The 17,967-nt window shown below is 40.8% G+C and overlaps 10 non-coding genes across 10 annotated transcripts; 4 read left to right on the forward strand and 6 right to left on the reverse strand.

The window, feature by feature from the left end:
* Window positions 1-407: 407 nt before the first annotated feature.
* trnaa-ugc (transfer RNA alanine (anticodon UGC)) lies at window positions 408-477 on the forward strand. The gene has a single exon. It is a non-coding gene; the product is annotated as a tRNA-Ala (tRNA).
* A 2,220-nt stretch (window positions 478-2,697) lies between these two features.
* trnat-agu (transfer RNA threonine (anticodon AGU)) lies at window positions 2,698-2,770 on the forward strand. The gene has a single exon. It is a non-coding gene; the product is annotated as a tRNA-Thr (tRNA).
* Window positions 2,771-4,679: 1,909 nt separating this feature from the next.
* trnam-cau (transfer RNA methionine (anticodon CAU)) lies at window positions 4,680-4,751 on the forward strand. Its single transcript has one exon. It is a non-coding gene; the product is annotated as a tRNA-Met (tRNA).
* Window positions 4,752-5,564: 813 nt separating this feature from the next.
* On the reverse strand, window positions 5,565-5,646 carry trnas-aga (transfer RNA serine (anticodon AGA)). The gene has a single exon. It is a non-coding gene; the product is annotated as a tRNA-Ser (tRNA).
* A 3,877-nt stretch (window positions 5,647-9,523) lies between these two features.
* On the reverse strand, window positions 9,524-9,604 carry trnas-cga (transfer RNA serine (anticodon CGA)). Its single transcript has one exon. It is a non-coding gene; the product is annotated as a tRNA-Ser (tRNA).
* A 1,332-nt stretch (window positions 9,605-10,936) lies between these two features.
* Window positions 10,937-11,009, reverse strand: trnat-ugu (transfer RNA threonine (anticodon UGU)). Its single transcript has one exon. It is a non-coding gene; the product is annotated as a tRNA-Thr (tRNA).
* A 1,073-nt stretch (window positions 11,010-12,082) lies between these two features.
* On the reverse strand, window positions 12,083-12,154 carry trnah-gug (transfer RNA histidin (anticodon GUG)). Its single transcript has one exon. It is a non-coding gene; the product is annotated as a tRNA-His (tRNA).
* Window positions 12,155-13,560: 1,406 nt separating this feature from the next.
* Window positions 13,561-13,642, reverse strand: trnal-aag (transfer RNA leucine (anticodon AAG)). The gene has a single exon. It is a non-coding gene; the product is annotated as a tRNA-Leu (tRNA).
* A 1,701-nt stretch (window positions 13,643-15,343) lies between these two features.
* Window positions 15,344-15,416, forward strand: trnan-guu (transfer RNA asparagine (anticodon GUU)). The gene has a single exon. It is a non-coding gene; the product is annotated as a tRNA-Asn (tRNA).
* A 2,011-nt stretch (window positions 15,417-17,427) lies between these two features.
* trnal-aag (transfer RNA leucine (anticodon AAG)) lies at window positions 17,428-17,509 on the reverse strand. Its single transcript has one exon. It is a non-coding gene; the product is annotated as a tRNA-Leu (tRNA).
* Window positions 17,510-17,967: the final 458 nt, after the last annotated feature.

Below are 17,967 nucleotides of genomic sequence, written 5' to 3' on the forward strand. Positions count from 1 at the left end.
TTGTTAATGTTTTTTTCATAATGTTATAACAAACAAAACCCTTGTATTTTCAAACAGCAAAACTATCCTTTAAGAAAACTGCTAACATCATTCATCCAACAAGGCATGCAGTAGGAGGGATTTTATTGACCTCAAGTGAAAACTAAGTCAATTTAGCGGAGTAGTGTCTTTTGTTTTATTTCTGATATAAATGCGTTAACTTTATGACTTAATTATGGTTAGTATTTTCTAATTATGTCTGTGTTTGTGTAATGAAATGTCATAGAGTATTGTCAAAGAAAGGATTGTAGGACCCCAGGAAGAAAAGCTTTTAGTTCATGCTGAAGCGAATGGGGATCCAAATAAAACAAACAAACAAGTTTACTTCAACATTTTTTCCCGGGTAGGGGGTTTCTGTAGAAACATTCAGGGATGTAGCTCAGTGGTAGAGCGCATGCTTTGCATGTATGAGCCCCGGTTCAATCCCCGGCATCTCCAGCAAGTTTTCTGTAACAGTCTGTAAAAGAGCTGCAAACCTCTTATTCTGAAAGACAGAAGTATTAAAAGGCAATCTCCTTGTGTCATGGTAATTAATGCAAAAATCAGTCCTCAATCACCAGATATGTTGCAAGATTTGCAGTGAACATGCATTGTCCTAATGTGGATCAAATAAACACACCAACAAAATGCATTAGCAACTTTGCATCAAGAAATGTGATCATCAGTGACTAAAGGGCAATGTTCAAGTAGTTTGTTTGGCATGTAGTGTTTTTATGGCAACACTGCCAATTGAGCTGTCTGATTATTTTGAACAACAGACTACTTTTGACGCAAAACATTTACCAAAATTGGAAATTGAATTTTGGTAAAAAGGAAATGCAGCTTAGATTTGTCACTGACTTGAAAGACTAGGGTCAGGTAGATTTGTCATGGGGTCTTTCATGGCTCCACTGACCGATGTCCGATAGCGTTCTTCTCTTATTCAATGATCTTAGAAAAAGTAAAAGAACTTTGGAACCATTCAGGGGATGTAGCTCAGTGGTAGAGTGCATGCTTTGCATGTATGAGGACCTGGTTCAATCCCCATTGCTCCATCAGGTATTCCTGGTCCAGTCTGTCAAAGAGCTGCAGAAGCTCTTATTCTGAAAGAGAAATGAAACAATGCAGCAAGTATTAAAAGGCCATAAAGTGGATGATTAACTTATCAAGTGTCTAAAAACTCGGTGCACTTTACCCATGTCCTGCTTTACTCAACAACTGAAAAGGATTAGTGCATATTTGAATAGCACAGTGTTGTGGGTTGCCGTGACCTCCTTGCGTTTATGTAATTAATGCAAATCAGTGTCAATGCCCAGATGTGTATCAAGATTTGCAGTGAACATTGCATTGCCCAGTGATGGTGGTATAGTGGTGAGCATAGCTGCCTTCCAAGCAGTTCACCTGGTTTGATTCCCAGCCATTGCATTAGTTTTCATTTTGTGGTTACTTGCTTTATTTGTGAAGATTTGCCAGAAAGGTTACACGCCCAACCCAATTTGATAAAATATTAGATCTCTGTTATGTACAAATAAGGGAGCCTATCAATCAATCAAGCTGCCTCCACGAGGATCCACAGACACAGGAAGTGCACTACAATTTGCACTTTGCCCGTGTTTGGTAACTACTATTAACCAGTTGAAAAGTTATCAACAGAGCAGAAAGCAGCAGAAAGACAACAGGTGTTTACTTTTCAACTATAATTTATAGCATAGCAGTGCTGGATAACCACTGTAGGGAGGAGACGTTGGACAGTTTTTTTGTCTCGTTCCAGTGATTGGCATGTCTGGGTGATGGCGTTGGATATTTTTAGCATGTTGGATGTATTTACACTCACGTACCAACAACGCCGGCCCACAGTCCTCGTTTTCTCCACCACTTTCTCACCTGTACTACTGGAACTGACTGGGAAACCAAAGTTTCCCCGTGGTCGCCACCACTCGTCGTAGGAGAGGCTACTCTTCCTTAGTGCTGCTGGCTTTGACTCATATGAAGGAAAATATAGAGGCAAAGGTGAGCTTGCTGCAGAACAAAAGAATCTGAACTTATATGTTTAAATTATAGCGGATAGATATCAGAGATCCACCCATTACTTTAATTTTTATGCGTTGTACTTTTCCCATGTCGGTAAGTTAGGGAAACTGTTACAGCATAGCGGAGTATTCTGTCCACCTCCACACGCGTAGTCTTCTCTTCAAGCAGACTTACTGCCTCCTGGTCTTGTCTTGACCTGGTTACCACTTTCTCATTTGTATGGCAGCACATCCAGCTGCTAGAGATTCTCGACAATCTGGAAGAGCTCCATGTTGGAAGGAACAGTGACGTCAGAAGGTACTGTTGCGGCCGTAGCTGTTTGCTCTACGATCCATGCTGGGCTCTGAAACGTCCCCCCCAGTCTGGTTCAAATGGTGACTGGTCCATCTGGTGGACCGAGCTTCACTGGCTCTATGGGGTGAGATGTGGATGATCAGCACCAAAGGGAAGGATGGGGCTGGCGTTCTCAAACTACTGAAGGGAGAGACCTGCCAGGTACTTACACCTCTTCTGCAGACTGACTGATAAGATTGATCCGCCAAGCCTAGGCGAGTTAAGCCGTTACTCCCATACTGCCAGTCATATACTGTATGTTTAGCTTATACAAGGTAAAAGACAAATTAACTTACCAAGGTAGCTTCTCGTGGAGGTGCTGTGGCTTAGTTGGTTAAGTGCCTGTCTAGTAAACAGGAGATCCTGGGTTCAAATCCCAGCAGCACCTTGTTGTTTGGAGAGATTACCTCTTTTGGCGTGTCGTCATCATCATGTCGACCCAATCCCTGTGAAAGCACCCTGGTAGCAAATGAAAATGGCATGTTACATTTACACAGAAACACCAATAACATGCCCACAAGGTGTTCTATTTGCCTGATAACTAATGAAATTATCAATAAATGCGCTATTTTGGCTCCACTACAGTTCTGTGTCAGTCAACTGCTCCATTTCACTCACCACTGAGTCAGACTTAATGCCCCGCCCACAACACCATCTGATTGGCAGGCAACTTAAAAACAAGTACAGGTAATCTCTGCAACAACAAGGTGCTGCTGGATTTGAACTCAGGAACTTCTGATGACTAGACAGGCACTTTAACTAACTAATCCACAGCACCTCTGGGGAGGAGCACGGATGCATGGCCATTATGGAGGTACTCGGTGTAAACAACTGAGGTGGTTGGGTCATCTGGTAAGGATGCCTCCTGGGGGCCTCCGTAGAGAGCTGGTCCAGGCACATCCAGCTGGGAGAGGCCTCGGGGAAGACCCAGGACTAGGTGGAGAGAGTACATCTCCAACCTGGCCTGGGACGCCTCAGGATCCCCCAGTCGGAGCTGGTTTATGTGGCTAGGCAAAGGGCAGTTTGGGGTCCCCTGCTGGAGCTGCTGGACAAAGATGGATGGATGGGGGAAACCCTTTTCACTAGCTCATTGTATGCTTGCAAGACGGACTTCACTGCAGGAGGCGCTGTAGCTTAGTGTTAAAGCGCCTGTCTTGTAAACAGGAGATCCTGGTCCAAATCCCAGCAGTGCCTGGTTATCACTGAATGAAGTGTTTCTATATGTTTGCCAATACTAAACGTGTGCAAACAAGTTAATGCTTGATGTTTCTAAAGCACTTAAGTGACATGTTGTGTTGTTTTCTACCATAACATTACATGTGTCCATGTAAAGCAAAATTAAAGCCAAGGTGTTTTTGCAACTTTAGTGTGAAGATTATAAAGTTTTTATTATCATGAATTTCAGTCTTACCTTGGAAGCTTAGGGCTCCTGCACACTGCCTGATGGCGTGAGCATGTCAGCTGAGGTTAGAATGCCTACCGTATTTGTCAATACTGTTAACATGAGAGAAATATAAAAAAAAAAACAGACACACCACGCAGCAAACGCTATGTTAACTGTTGAGGAGGACTAAATTAAGACTGTATTTTAAGCTTTTCATGGCTTTCCATGGAACATGGCCTGCCTGGAGGGAGTGGTTAAGACCTTTGTGAGGAAGGGACTTATGGCATGGAGGTTAGATTTTACCAGGGCTTTGGGAAAAGGTCTCTCATTTCTCAAGGTCCTTGCATAGGACTTCTGTTGTTCTCGGTAGGCCTGCCTATCAACAGTGAGTCCTGAGGCGTCGCTCAAGGACATGTCCAGCTGTTTTCATTTGCCGGAGTTCGTAGGGGTCCCCTGCTGGAGCTGCTGGACGAAGATGGTTGGATGGAAGCAACCGTGTTCATTAGCTCATTGTATTCTTGCAAGACAGGCTCATCTGTAGAAGGCGCTCTATCTTAGTGGTTAAAGTGCCTGTCTTGTAAACAGGAGATCCCGGGTCCAAATCCCAGCAGGGAACGTTATATCCAGGAGGGAACGTTCTCTAAACGTTAGCGTTTGGTTCAAACTAACCTTTAGAGAACCAAAAACTAACGTTCCCTAACGTTCTGTGTTAGTGGGGTACTTATCGCTGTCAAAAGGTATGGTGTTATGTTTGACAATGATACTCAATACAGGAAACATGACAATGCATACTATTTTTTTTTATTCTTCAGGTTTGTCTTTTTGTCGTTAATGGCCACAAGTGAACAGTTCCTTTCTGCCTTTGACCGACATATTTCGGCTTGTTTGTCCAGCCCCTTAGTATGCACAGCAGAGCAGAGTGGCGCAGCGGAAGCGTGCTGGGCCCATAACCCAGAGGTCGATGGATCGAAACCATCCTCTGCTAGTTCCTATACTTTGTACCAGCAACATAACATCTGTTGCTGCAAGTGCCTGAAGTGAAATGTCTCTTCCGGCTGAAGAGTAAATTTAATAGTTTAAGTTCATTTCATCCAAAAATAGAACTACAGTGCTCATACCTGCTGTAACACCCATTAAAACTGGAGCATAAAACAATAAATACATTACACTACAGTTAATAAATACTGTAAATAGAAACTTGTACGTTTAAAGTGCTTGTTGTGCTGTCTACCAGTCAGATTACCACAGGAGGTAATATCTTCTTTTGCAGTTCTTTTAAAGACTCTACCATAATACCTGCTGGAGATGACAGGTCCTCATACATGTAAAGCATGCCCTCTACCACTGAGCTACATCCCCTGAGGATTTTCAGATTTTTTACTTTTTTCTGAGATAGATTTAGACTTATCTTTATTAATCCTTTTGGGAAGACTCCCGCAAGGAAATTGAAATATCACTGAATAAAAGAAGAAACCTGGGTAAAACGTGTAATGTTAATGTTGTATATGGCTTCAAAACCTGTAAATGCAACTGCGGTGGCTGGAAATCAAACCTGGGAAAATGCTTGCACTGATGATATTATTCATAGTCAAAAAGTAACATATCTGTTGCCTTTCTGCTGGACAATACAACGTTTACTGCAAATCTTGTAACACAGACTGAAAATAAATGCTAAGAAATACATTGCTGGAGGCTTCCAGTAGTTATGAGATAATACAATATTGTTCACGAAGGTACATCTGCATTTGGTGTAATGTCATATGTTGTTGGTTTTCTACCGCTCTTAAAGAACGCCTCTCGTTGTCAGCAGGATTCGAACCTGCGCGGGGAGACCCCAATGGATTTCTAGTCCATCGCCTTAACCACTCGGCCACGACAACCTGAAACACAGCCCTATACCTGTTTGCATGAATGTTCAAAACATTTCAATTGGTTAGTAATACCAGACATGGACAAAGTGCAAATCATAGTCTGTGGATAGTTGTGGATGAAGTTTGATTGATTGATATGCTCCCTTATTTGTACAAGAGCTATTTTGTACAGAGATCTAATGTTTTATCAAATCTGGTTGGGCAAATAACCTTTCTGCTTACTTCCTACTTGTTTCTGCATTTGTTCAGAGCTATGTCTGATGATGAACTCACTACCGGGAACACCCCAAAGAGAAGCACTTATGAACCCAATATCATGTCTCCATTTGAGATGATCTGAATGTGATTACAATGACATCCATCTTCCGTTAGTCTGTAGCGTTGTCATGTTCAACTGCCCCAACAAGTAGCACTTACTGAATTCAACAGTCAAGTCAATGCTAAAGTTACAGTAATAAGAATGACTTAGAAAACATTCAGCATTGTTCAACCAGTAACAAGGGAGAATATCCTTTTAAACATTTCTATAGGGAGGAAACTACCCGTCGTCTGTACAGACTACAACTCAACCCTTTTTCAAACCTAAGCTGGTGAGTAACGTTTCCAGATGTCTTTGTGTAGGTGTTGCAGAAATGCTGGAGTAGGTGGATACATGGCCTAAATAAAACAACAGATATGTGTGTTATAGGAAAACAGTATTAAATTGAATATAGTCCAAGAAGACAAAACTTTACATAAGCATTGAGCATGTTCCTGCTGTCAAAGAGAGCTTTACCGTGACGTAGGATCACCTACCTCAGGATCCAGGAATCCCCAAAAACAACAAATGAGGCTAAAGAGTTATATAAACATTTGAATAAAAAACATGTATGTGCATGAGTAAAGACAATGAACCTGTACTCTTTCTCTCTATCTATGTTGTTTCTTCTGCTGACATAGTGCCAAATGTTGTCCGGCTCACTGATGACTCGACTGAACCATTTAATTGTATCACTCAGTGTTCAAAATTAATAAAAATCAAACATGTTTTCTGCCCGGTTTTCCAATCCGGGACCAGTTTCAGCGGAGTCTGATTTAAAGGAATGGTACTCTTTAAAAGTGTTGGGGTTCTACCGTTAAACTAATGAGGAAGAATCTGACAAATTGAATTAACCAAAAACAAGTCCAGGAACTTACTCCTTCAAACGTTACACCTGAATCTGTCAATCCTGACCATTCCCTGACCGGGAATTGAACCAGGCCGCGGCGGTGAAAGCGCCGAATCCTAGCCACTAGACCATCAGGGAGTCACATCTCTCCAATTCATCTTTGTAGATGTGAGTTTCCTTGTGCAAATGTGAAAAGTGACGTGTAAAAAAAAAAAGCTTTACAAATTTTGAGAAAAACCCACAAAGATTTAAGAAGAAAATCAGAGGGAGAAGACAAGGACAGATCGGTGGCAGAAGACGGGGACAGATCAGAGGGAGAAGATGGCGACATATCAGAGGGAGAAGACCGGGACAGATCCGTGGGAAAAGACGGGGACATATCAGAGGGAAAGAGACGGGACATATCAGAGGGAGAAGACGGGGACATATCAGAGGGAAAAGACGTTGACATATCAGAGGGAAAAGACGGGGACATATAAGGGAGAGAAACGGGGACGGATCTGTGGGAGAAGACAGGGACATATCGGAGGGAAAACGGGGACATATCAGAGGAGAAACGGGGACAGATCAAAGGACCAACACACGAGACTTTGATTCCTAATAATTAAACTGAAATAATAAATCTGTCTTCCAGGAAAAGACGGGGACAGATCCGTCTGGAGAAGACGGGGACCGATTAGAGGACCAACCCAACATCACGAAGACAGAGACAGATCCTTTTATTCGTCCTTATTTCTTGTTGGAACAGAAGAACTCAGTTTTGTTTTTATTTTCTGTTTACGTCCGTTTTAAAACCTGAGCACCTTATTTAAGTTTTGTTGCATGAATGTTTTATTTTGAAAGAGTGTAAAACCACTTCCTAATAAAACAGGTTGAACTATCTGAGGTTCATTCATAAAGTGTGTGTGTCTGCGTGTGTGTGTGTGACAAAAAAAAACAATGATTCAGTTTAAATAATTTCATCCACAAATAAATTTTAGTCTTCAAAGCCTCGTAGTAACTCAAGTATAGCACGTCAAAATATTCATAAAAAAAATAGTATAGTATGTCGAAATAGTCCTAAAAAGTCATGGCATGACGTCTCGAAAATTCCTAAAAGTCATAGTTTAGTATGTCAAAAAATTCATTAAAGTCACAGTATAGTATGTCAAACAATTCATAAAAGTCATAGTATAGTATGACAAAAATTCATATAGTGTCATAAAAATTCATAGTATAGTATGTCAAAAAATTATATAAAGTCATACTATAGTTTGTTGAAATATTTATAAAAAGTCATAGTATAGTATGTCAAAAATTCATAAAATTCATAAACAGTCATAGTATAGTATGTCACAAATTCATAAAAAGTCACAGTATAGTATGTCACAAATTCATAAAAAGTCACAGTATAGTAAGTCAAAATATTCATAAAAAGTCACAGTATAGTATTTCAAAAACTTTATAAAAGTCATAGTATAGTATGTCAAAATTAATAAAAAGTCACAGTATAGTATTTCAAAAAATCAAAAGTCATAGTATAGTATGACAAAAATGTCATAAGTCATAGGATAGTATGTTAAAAAATCATAAGTCTTAAAAAGTCATGGTATAACATGTATAAATTCATAAAAGTCATAGTTTAGTATGACAAAAAAATCATAAAAGTCATAGTATAGTATGTCGAAAATTTCTAAAAGTTAAAGTATAATATGTCAAAAATGTGTGAAAGTCATAGTATAGTATGACTAAATATTCATAAATGTCATAAAAAGTCACACTGTATTACATCCAAATATTCCTAAAAAAGAAGATTCCTAAGTCCTCTGGAGAATGCGGGCATCGATCCCGCTACCTGACGCATGCTAAGCAAGCGCTCTACCATTTGAGCTAATTCCCCTCTTCAAGAGAAGGTCAGAATAGTATATCAAAAATTCACAAAAAGTCATTAAACCATAGTATGTCAAAAAAATCATAAAAAGTCATAGTTTAGTATGTCGAAATATTCATGAAAGTCATAGTGTAGTTGTCAAAAAATTCATAAAAAGTAATAAAAACTCATAGTATAGTATATCAAAATGTTGTAACAAGTCCAACTTTATAGTTCTTGTTGTAAAGCAAGAAAATAAATTTCGGTTATGCTGAAATTAAACTTAGTGGTTAAAGCACCTGTCTTGTAAACAGGTGATCCTGGGTCCAAATCCCAGCAGTGCCTGTAATCAGTTAATACTTACGTTATCTCCACTACAAAGAGTGTGTATATTTGCTTTTGCTATAGTGATTAACAAGCATTATTTAATTTTGCCCAGTTGTGGCCTGTTGAGGGGCAATACATATCTAAAGGGAAATGGATTGAACCCATTTTTTAATATTTTTAAACCTTGTTTTGTGGGGCTGAACAGGGCCCAGGTGTACACCAGGACCCTGTGACATCACTGTCAGGTGGGGTTTCAGGTGTTTGATGCTAAATGAGGTCAGAGGTGAAATAAACATGAACTTTACCGACCAAGGCACTTTGGGCACTGACTGCCTTACTTTAACGTCTTCAATGCTGCTGGAAGGAAAATTAATACATTGATTATTTGATATTAATTGACTATATCGGGATATGCAACTGAAAGAAGAATCACTGTGTCTTCATGGATCTAAGAAGAGGGAGCCAACTCGTAGGGATCTGCACCACCAATGAACTGTAATTTCTCAAAATATCTTCCTCCCCTATATCTCACTGAATTCTTAATTACTCTGCAGTTAGCAATCGCTGTGAGCAGGTTTGAACCTGCGCAGGGAGACCCCATTGGATTTCGAGTCCAACGCCTTAACCACTCGGCCATCACAGCTGTAAAATATGCTCTGTTTTTACAGTGGAGAACCCCTGAGGCCTGAAAGACTCCATTACAGTTGGTACCATCAATCAGACAAAGATAGAGCCTATCTCACAAGTACCTTGGCCAGTTCTGAATGACTGATGGGATTCCCAAGCACTTCAGTTCCAAGGATCATTCAAATCTTGAGGGTATTTCAGGTGTAATGTGGGTAGTTAATCCACCCCCTTTAGATGATCTGATTCATTTCAAACCAGTCCAGATTAATAATTAACAAGTTATTGAATCACATGTCAGAGAAACATACATGTGTACAGACAAGGCTAGCAGCAACAGCGCCACGTCAGAAACATTTCTGGTGTGCAAAGACCAAGAAAATACCACGCAACAGAAATGCCATGCTCACACCACACAGGCAGTGTGCAGGAGGCCTTACCCCTGACTTCCACCAACTGGGATCCACTCCGCTTCGTGTCTGCTCCGTGATCCACAGTCTGTCAACACCCACCAGGTCCAGATTTGTTGCAGGCCATGACGGACCACTGAAGTCACAAGGACCCACGGGATTTTGCGAATTCATGTATGATCACGCAATATAACAGGATGTAGTTTCTATAAACAGAACCACAAAACCTGATGAATGAACTAGCTTAAACTTGCCTTGCTCTGAATTTCATGTGTTTTCATGTATCTTCTTAAGCCCGTATTATTGTAGTCTTTCTGTGTAAATGTAACATGCCTTTTTCATTTGCTACCAGGGCTTAATGAGTAGCATGGGGATTGGGTAGACATGATGATGGGATGCATAAAGAGGTAATGACTGCAACAACAAGATGCTGCAGGGATTTGAACCCTGGATCTCCTGTTTACTAGACATGCACTTTAACCAACTAAGCCACAGCACACCCTTGAGTACTGCTCACAACCAAAACAACAGTGATGACTTGTGGTAAGGAATGGTCCTGACTCTGTTGGTTTTGGCGTAAAGTGCTGTAGCACTTACCAGAGGGGTGAAGCTGGAACAGGTTGTGTCCGAGGTGAGATGGGTGTCCGGGGTGAGATGGTGAGAGGGCGCGAGGCCATCCGTCATCACCTGCACACTTGATGAGTGTCATTGGTGGAAGTCTAAACCAGTGATTCCCAAAATGGCTGACATAACAGCGTGCAGCCCACCTGCACCTATTAAGCCAGCATTCCACTCCACTGGTATAGACTATTTTCAGCCACATATAATGTTATAGACAACATCACATGTCACTTTATGCTCTGGAAAATAAGGCAGCTGGTATCTTTGTTTGTCTGTTAAGAATCACAAATCATATGGATAAACTCCATTAAGTGACAACCAGGCGCTGCTGGGATTTGGACCCAGGACCTCCTGTTTACAAGACAGGCGCTTTAACCACTAAGCTACAGCGCCTTCGACAGAAAAGTCTGTCTTGCAAGAATACAACGAGCTAATGAACAGGGTTGCTTCCATACATGCATCTTCGTCCAGCAGCTCCAGTAGGGGACCCCTACGAACTCCGGCAAATGAAAACAGCTGGACGTGTCCTTGAGCGACGTCTCAGGACTCACTGTTCATAGGAAGGCCTACTGAGAACAACAGAAGTCCTATGCAAGGACCTTGAGAGATGAGAGACCCTTCCCCACAGCCCTGGTAAAATCCAACCTCCTTGCCATAAGTCCCCTCATCACAAAGGTCATAAACCCTCTCCCTCCAGTCAGGCCATGTTCCATCAACACTGAAAACAGCTGTTATCATGACATTTCTTATGGAAAGCCATGGAACGCTTAAAACACAGTCCTAATTTAGTCCTCCTCAACAGTTAACATAGCGTTGTGTGGCGTGTCTGTTTTTATTTCTCCCATGTTAACAGTATTGACCAATACGGTAGGCATTCTAACCTCAGCTGACACGCTCACGCCATGCAGGCAGTGTGCAGGAGCCCTAAGCTTCCAAGGTAAGACTGAAATTCATGATAATAAAAACTTTATAATCTTCACACTAAAGTTGCAACAACACCTCCAACAAAGGCTTTCATTCGCTTTACATGGACACATGTAATGTTATGGTACAAAACACACACATGTCACTTTAGTGCTCTAGAAAATCAGGCTTCATCTTTGTTGCACATGTTAAGTATCACGAACCATGTGGAAACACTTTATTAAGTGATAACCAGGCACTGCTGGGATTTGGATCTAGGATCTCCTGTTTACGAGAAAGGCGCTTTAACCACTAAGCTACAGCGCCTCCTGCAGCTAAGTCTGTCTTGCAAAAATATAATGACCTAGTGAAAATATCTTTAATATGTTCAACTAAGTCTAAATTTGGAGCTCTTTAGGTTAAAATGAAGTACAGGTCACAGTTCACCAGCCACACCAACATACTGTTTTCAGTCAAACAGCCAAGATATTTTTACCCGTTAGCAGAGATATGGACAGAGTAGAGGTTGATTTTTAATTTCACCAGTGCTCTGGCTTAAAACCAGGTTCCACCGAGACTTGAGCTCGGATCACTGGATTCACAGTCCAGAGTGCTTACCATTACACCATGGAACCACTGTTCTGAAAGGCAACATTGGTTTGCCATGCAGCTTCTTCCATAATATTAACACTTATGCTATTGAAGGCACACAACAATTACTGGCTAACTTAAGTCATTTAGTAAGCTAAGCGTTTACACAGGATGTGGAACAAGGCAAGTCAAGAATAGGTTTTAAAGCTCTTGCCACTAACAATGAATACAGCAGTAGATAGGTCTACTGTGTACACATGGTAACTTTACAGGGTTGATAATGCAGATTCTCACAAAGGTACGGCTGTACTTGCAATTCAGTATCGTGCCCAAATTAATGTCCACTATAATGTAGAGAATCTGAATTCAAGCTTCCCAATACCATGTCTCTGAAATTAGTTCTAGAAGGAAACAATTCATGTAAGAAGTGGGATTTGAATCCAAGCCCCCAGTGGAGACTGCGACCTGAAAGCAGCGCCTTGGAACGCTCAGCCATCCTATCTTTATCTTGTTTATCCTTATCTTCTTAATAGTTTTTTAATAAATTAATTCATAAAAAATATGACTAACATGTGATTATTTTTAATGTTATATTAATAAATAATGTTACAATTATATGGCTAAGTAAGCAATAAAACCTTTAAATGAGCCCTTCCTGGTTTTTTTTGTTATGTCTCGGCAAGAAGTATTATGCTTTTGGGCCGGCTGTCCATCTCTACATCAGAATCAGAAATACTTGATTGATCCGTGAAGGGAAACTCTGGAAGACACTGCTTCTTTGAGCCAGTAACCTAAGGATATTGGATTTGTGCCTCTACAGTCCTCCGCTCTACCAACTGAGCTATTAAAGGTCAACAATGTTTATGAAAGCACTTCCCATTCTTGTTAATGTGATAACACAGGACCCCCTGGAGGGAATTTCTGACTCATCAGGGGGTGTAGCTCAGTGATAGAGCGCACTTCACAGTCTCAATGCCCAGATGTATTACAAGATTTGAAGTGAACATTTTATTGCCCAGTGATGGTGGTATAGTGGTGAGCATAGCTGCCTTCCAAGCAGTTGACCTGGGTTTGATTCCCAGCCATCGCAGTAGCTTTCTTTGAGTGATGTTACTTGCTTTTTTTACAAGAAGTCAGCAGAAAGGTTACTTGCCCAACCTGGTTTGATAAAACATTAGATCTCTTTGGGCTGCACGATTATGGCCAAAGTGATAATCACGATTATTTTGATCAATATGGAGATCACGATTAATTATCACAATTATTTTTTGATTTTCTACTCCAAAGTGCTGGAAAGGTAGGTTTCACCAATTGTTGAACCTCAAGTTAACAAGGAACAATCTCAGCAAGGTAATGATGGATGATTCTAGTTACTTTTCCTAGTTCAGCCCAAATGACACAGCTGCAAGACATCACCTTGGTTGGCTTCCAGCTATGTAATAGATGCAAATGGCAGTGGTGGGATTTGAACCCACGCCTCCAGAGAGACTGGAGCCTTAATCCAGCGCCTTAGACCACTCGGCCACACTACCTGCAAATAACAGGTAACTTGGCGGAGGATTGGCTGAAGCTTACTTTCCACCACCTTGGAGTAGACCAGGGAGGCTGAGCAGAGTGATACGCAAGTTGCAAGGTCTACAAAATGTTAAACTTTGCCACCCGTAAGCTGTTAGAACCTTTGTTGCCACCTTCCCTCAAAATGTGAATCACAGAATTTTTCATCCCTTGAGCCCAAACAGCAGAGCAGGGTGGCGCAGCGGAAGCGTGCTGGGCCCATAACCCAGAGGTCGATGGATCGAAACCATCCTCTGCTAAATCTCATCATTTGTATCAGCACTAAGTCTATTTCCAGTCTGTGGATGTTTAGCAAAGGAAGTGTCTGGGATGTAAGGTTTCTGTCTGCTGAAGAGTAAACCTGATAGCATGTCCAGTTTATTTCATCTATAAAAATGGAAACAACAGTGCTCATACCTGCTGTAACACCTCTAAAAACTGGAGCATAATACTATAAACATACTACAGTTTAAGTACATAAATACAGCAAAATAGAGACTGTAAAACATGTACATTTAAAGTGCTTGTTGTGCTGTCTGATAGTCTGAGGTATAAACGAAAGAGCACACCTCTTAGTTTTTGTCACAGGAGGTCTTAGTCTACCACTACGTTCTATAACTCTACCAGTCAGATTATCACAGGAGGTAATATCTTCTGCAGCTCTTTTAAAGACTCTACCATAATACCTGCTGGAGATGCCAGGTCCTCGTACATGTAAAGCATGCTCTCTACCACTGAGCTACATCCCCTGAAGATTTTCAGTTTTTTAAAACTGTTTTCTGAGATTGACTTAGACTTATCTTTATTAATCCTTTTACTTACTTAGGGTGCTTTAGGTAACTGCCTTCCCAGCACTTGACCTGGGTTTGATTCCCAGCCTTTGCAGTAGTTTTCGTTGAGTGATATTACTTACTCTATTTGTCAAGAAGTAACCAGAAAGGTTACTTGCCCAACCTGGTTTAGTACAATATTAGATCTCTGTTATGGTAAAAATAAGGCAGTACATCAATCAATCAAGCTTCCTCCATAAGGATCCACAGACTGAGGCAGTCTACTACAATTTGCACTTTCTACTCCTTACATTTTACAAAATTGGATTGTTACTTTAGTTTTGTACTAAAAGTCGTATATCAGGTGTGATTGTGAGAGAAAAGAGCAAGAGACTAGTTGTCCGGAGGATAATCAACTGAGATTGTGTGCGTCTTTTAGAACTGTAAGTCCTAGAACTGATGTTGTCAGTTCATTTAAGCCTGTTGTTGTATTGGTCTGTAGTTCTGGCAAATTTAAAAGTTAGCTTGTTTGTGTTCTTCACCTGTTACCTAGGTTACACCTGTTAGCTAGCTTACACCTGCCTGATTCGATATAATGGCCATTGTTAAATGTCCTTGCTCATTAAGATAATGTAATTGATATTGGGTTTATTGTTATTATTTACTACATATATGATTCCTATGCCTTGTGTATGGTAGCCTTTACAATGTTATGTATTTCTTTTATTACCACACACAGCCATGGCAGAGCCCCCCCCCCCCCCCCCCCCCCATGTTATCCTGATGCTTGATTGTAATAATGCTTCAACAAAGAGAAGTTGTCTCTGTTCATGTTTTAACAGACAGCCATAAACAAATGCTTGTGGCTTAAAGATCGAGCTACCGCTCACAAAACATCAGACAGGCGCAGTCTCTGTGGCGCAATAGGTCAGCGCAGTCGGCTGTTAACTGAAAGATGGTGGTTCAAGTCCACCCAGGGACGTTTGTTTCTTTAAATAATCTGGAGAGCCAACTCTGGGACTTATCCTTCTGCAGGAGACCATAGAGCAGCCCAAAGATAACCCAACTGGCCTTATGTCTGGTTATATTAACAAATGTAATGTTAGTCACAGTCCCTGTGTGTGTCATGTGGAGAGCTGTTATATTATACTATCACTTTTTACTGACAAAATCAAGTCTTTGTTTTGGTAAAAATATTTTGTATCAAATTCTTCCTGTTGTCAAATGAGATCGTTAAGCTGAATCAGGCAGTGGAGCCATGAAAAGACCCCATGCCAATCTACCTGACCATAGTCAAATCAGTGACAAATCCAAGCTGCATTTCCTCTTTCAAACTGCATTTCTTTTTTACCAATATTAAATTTCTAATTTTGACAAAAGTAGTCTGTCATCCAATAGATGGTGGAAACTAGGCTTATCTGCTGTCACTTTTGACCAAAAAATTCAAGTTCCAATGTTGGTAAAATGTTTTGCTTCAAAAGTAGTCTTTCGTCCAATATAATCAGAAAGCTCAATCTGGCAGTGTTGCCATAAAACACTACATGCCAAACCAACTACTTGACCATTGCCTTTTGCATCACTGACTGATCACATTTACTTGATGAGAAATTGCTAATAGGATTTTTTTTTACGTGGCTCGTTGGTCTAGGGGTATGATTCGCTTTGGGTGCGAGAGGTCCTAGGTTCAACTCCTGGACAAGCCCTGAAGCTTGGTGCTGTTCCAACCAAAATCTATACTTTAAAATCCAGTTTATTGTTAAATTAACCCAGATTAGGAGCCAGCACAATTGTAGCACAATTGTAGTACAGCATGTTGGCAATTTTCATATCCTGCTTCAACTGCACGCAGTAAAAAAAAAACTGGGAAAAGATATGAGGAACAATGAGCAGGACATGGCTCTCCTTGTTCATTGGTCTAGGTTTATGATTCTCGCTTAGGGTGCTTTAGGTCCTGGATGAGAATTCTTTGCATATAAGTAGAGGAATGGATTGAATAATCTGGTTTAGTTATTGAATATGATGGAAAAGAGTGTCACACGCGAGGCAAATTCATCATAATACTACTATCACTTCTTAGTGGCAAAATCAAGTCGCTTTCCAGCCGCTGCATTTATCAATGTACGATCATTCTTATGCTCTGATTGGTGTGATACGAACGTTTCATGAATCTCACGTAAAGCCTGTCGTGAAAGGATTTCTGCGCTCATATCTACCACACCTCTTTTTTTGTTTCATGTTATGTCTCGGCAAGAAGTGTCATGCTTTTGGGTCAATAAGTAGGTTTCCATATCTACATCAGAATCAGAAATTCTTGATTGATCCCTGAAGGGAAACTCTTGAAGAAAACTTATCCTTCGAGCCAGAGTTGAACCAGCGACCTAAGGATTTCAGCTTTATGCCTCTACAGTCCTCCGCTCTACCAACTGAGCTATCGAAGGGAGCCAGCATTGTCATACGAACTTCCCATTCGGTTGATTGTGATAACACAGGACCCCCCCGGAGGGACTTTCAGTGATAGAGTGCATTTCCAGTCTCAATACCCAGATGTATTACAAGATTTGAAGTGAAAAAGTGCTGTCCAGTGATGGTGGTATAGTGGTGAGCAAAGCTGCCTTCCAAGCAGTTGACCTGGGTTCGATTCCCAGCCATCACAGTAGCTTTCTTTGAGTTGTGTTATTTGCTTTTTTTTACAAGAAGTCAGCAGAAAGGTTACTTGCCCAACCTGGTTTGATAAAATCTCTTTGAGCTGCACGGTTATGGCCAAAATGATAACGACAATTAGAGATCACGATTAACTATCGCAATTATTTGCTGATTTTCTACTCCAAAGTGCTGGAAAGGAAGGTTTCACCAATCATTGAACCTCAGGTTAACAAGGAATAATCTCAGCAAGGTGATTGATGGATGATTCTAGTTACTTCACCAAGTTCAGCCCAATGACACAGCTGTAAGAGACCACATTGGTTGGCTTCCAGCTATGTAATATTTGCAAATGGCAGTGGTGGGATTTGAACCCACGCCTCCAGAGAGACTGGAGCCTTAATCCAGTGCCTTAGACCATTCGGCCACACTACCTGCAAGTAGCAGCTGTCCACATTGTGACAAACACAGGCACCGTAACTAACGGTATATTTGTAAATGTTATTGGGAAAAAAACCTTTGCAAGGAAAAAGCCAATACTTTATTAAAAAATGTTATCACACTTTGTCATTTTTCTCTGGCATTGTTGATTATTAGAATATTATAACCAGCATTAAGTGAGTAGGTTTAGGTCTGTGTGAATATGGGCTGAGCATTTACCTGGGCTGAACTTGTGACCATCTTCTTTTGCATATTCACTGTAAAGAGCTATTACTCCTCCAACTGTTAACTATTGTTCCAGAGACAATAGGATATACAGTTTTAGATTGCAAGGTAACTGTCCGAGACCAAAGACTAAACAGAAATACCAGCAAGTTTCTGGAGGTCCAAATGGCATCTTTGATGGCGGCCAGGGTGAGACACTGATTTGCAAAGTGTATAGCTGTAAATCT

This window comes from Etheostoma spectabile, unplaced genomic scaffold (assembly GCF_008692095.1).
Source record: "Etheostoma spectabile isolate EspeVRDwgs_2016 unplaced genomic scaffold, UIUC_Espe_1.0 scaffold00569721, whole genome shotgun sequence".
Classification (NCBI taxonomy): domain Eukaryota; kingdom Metazoa; phylum Chordata; class Actinopteri; order Perciformes; family Percidae; genus Etheostoma; species Etheostoma spectabile.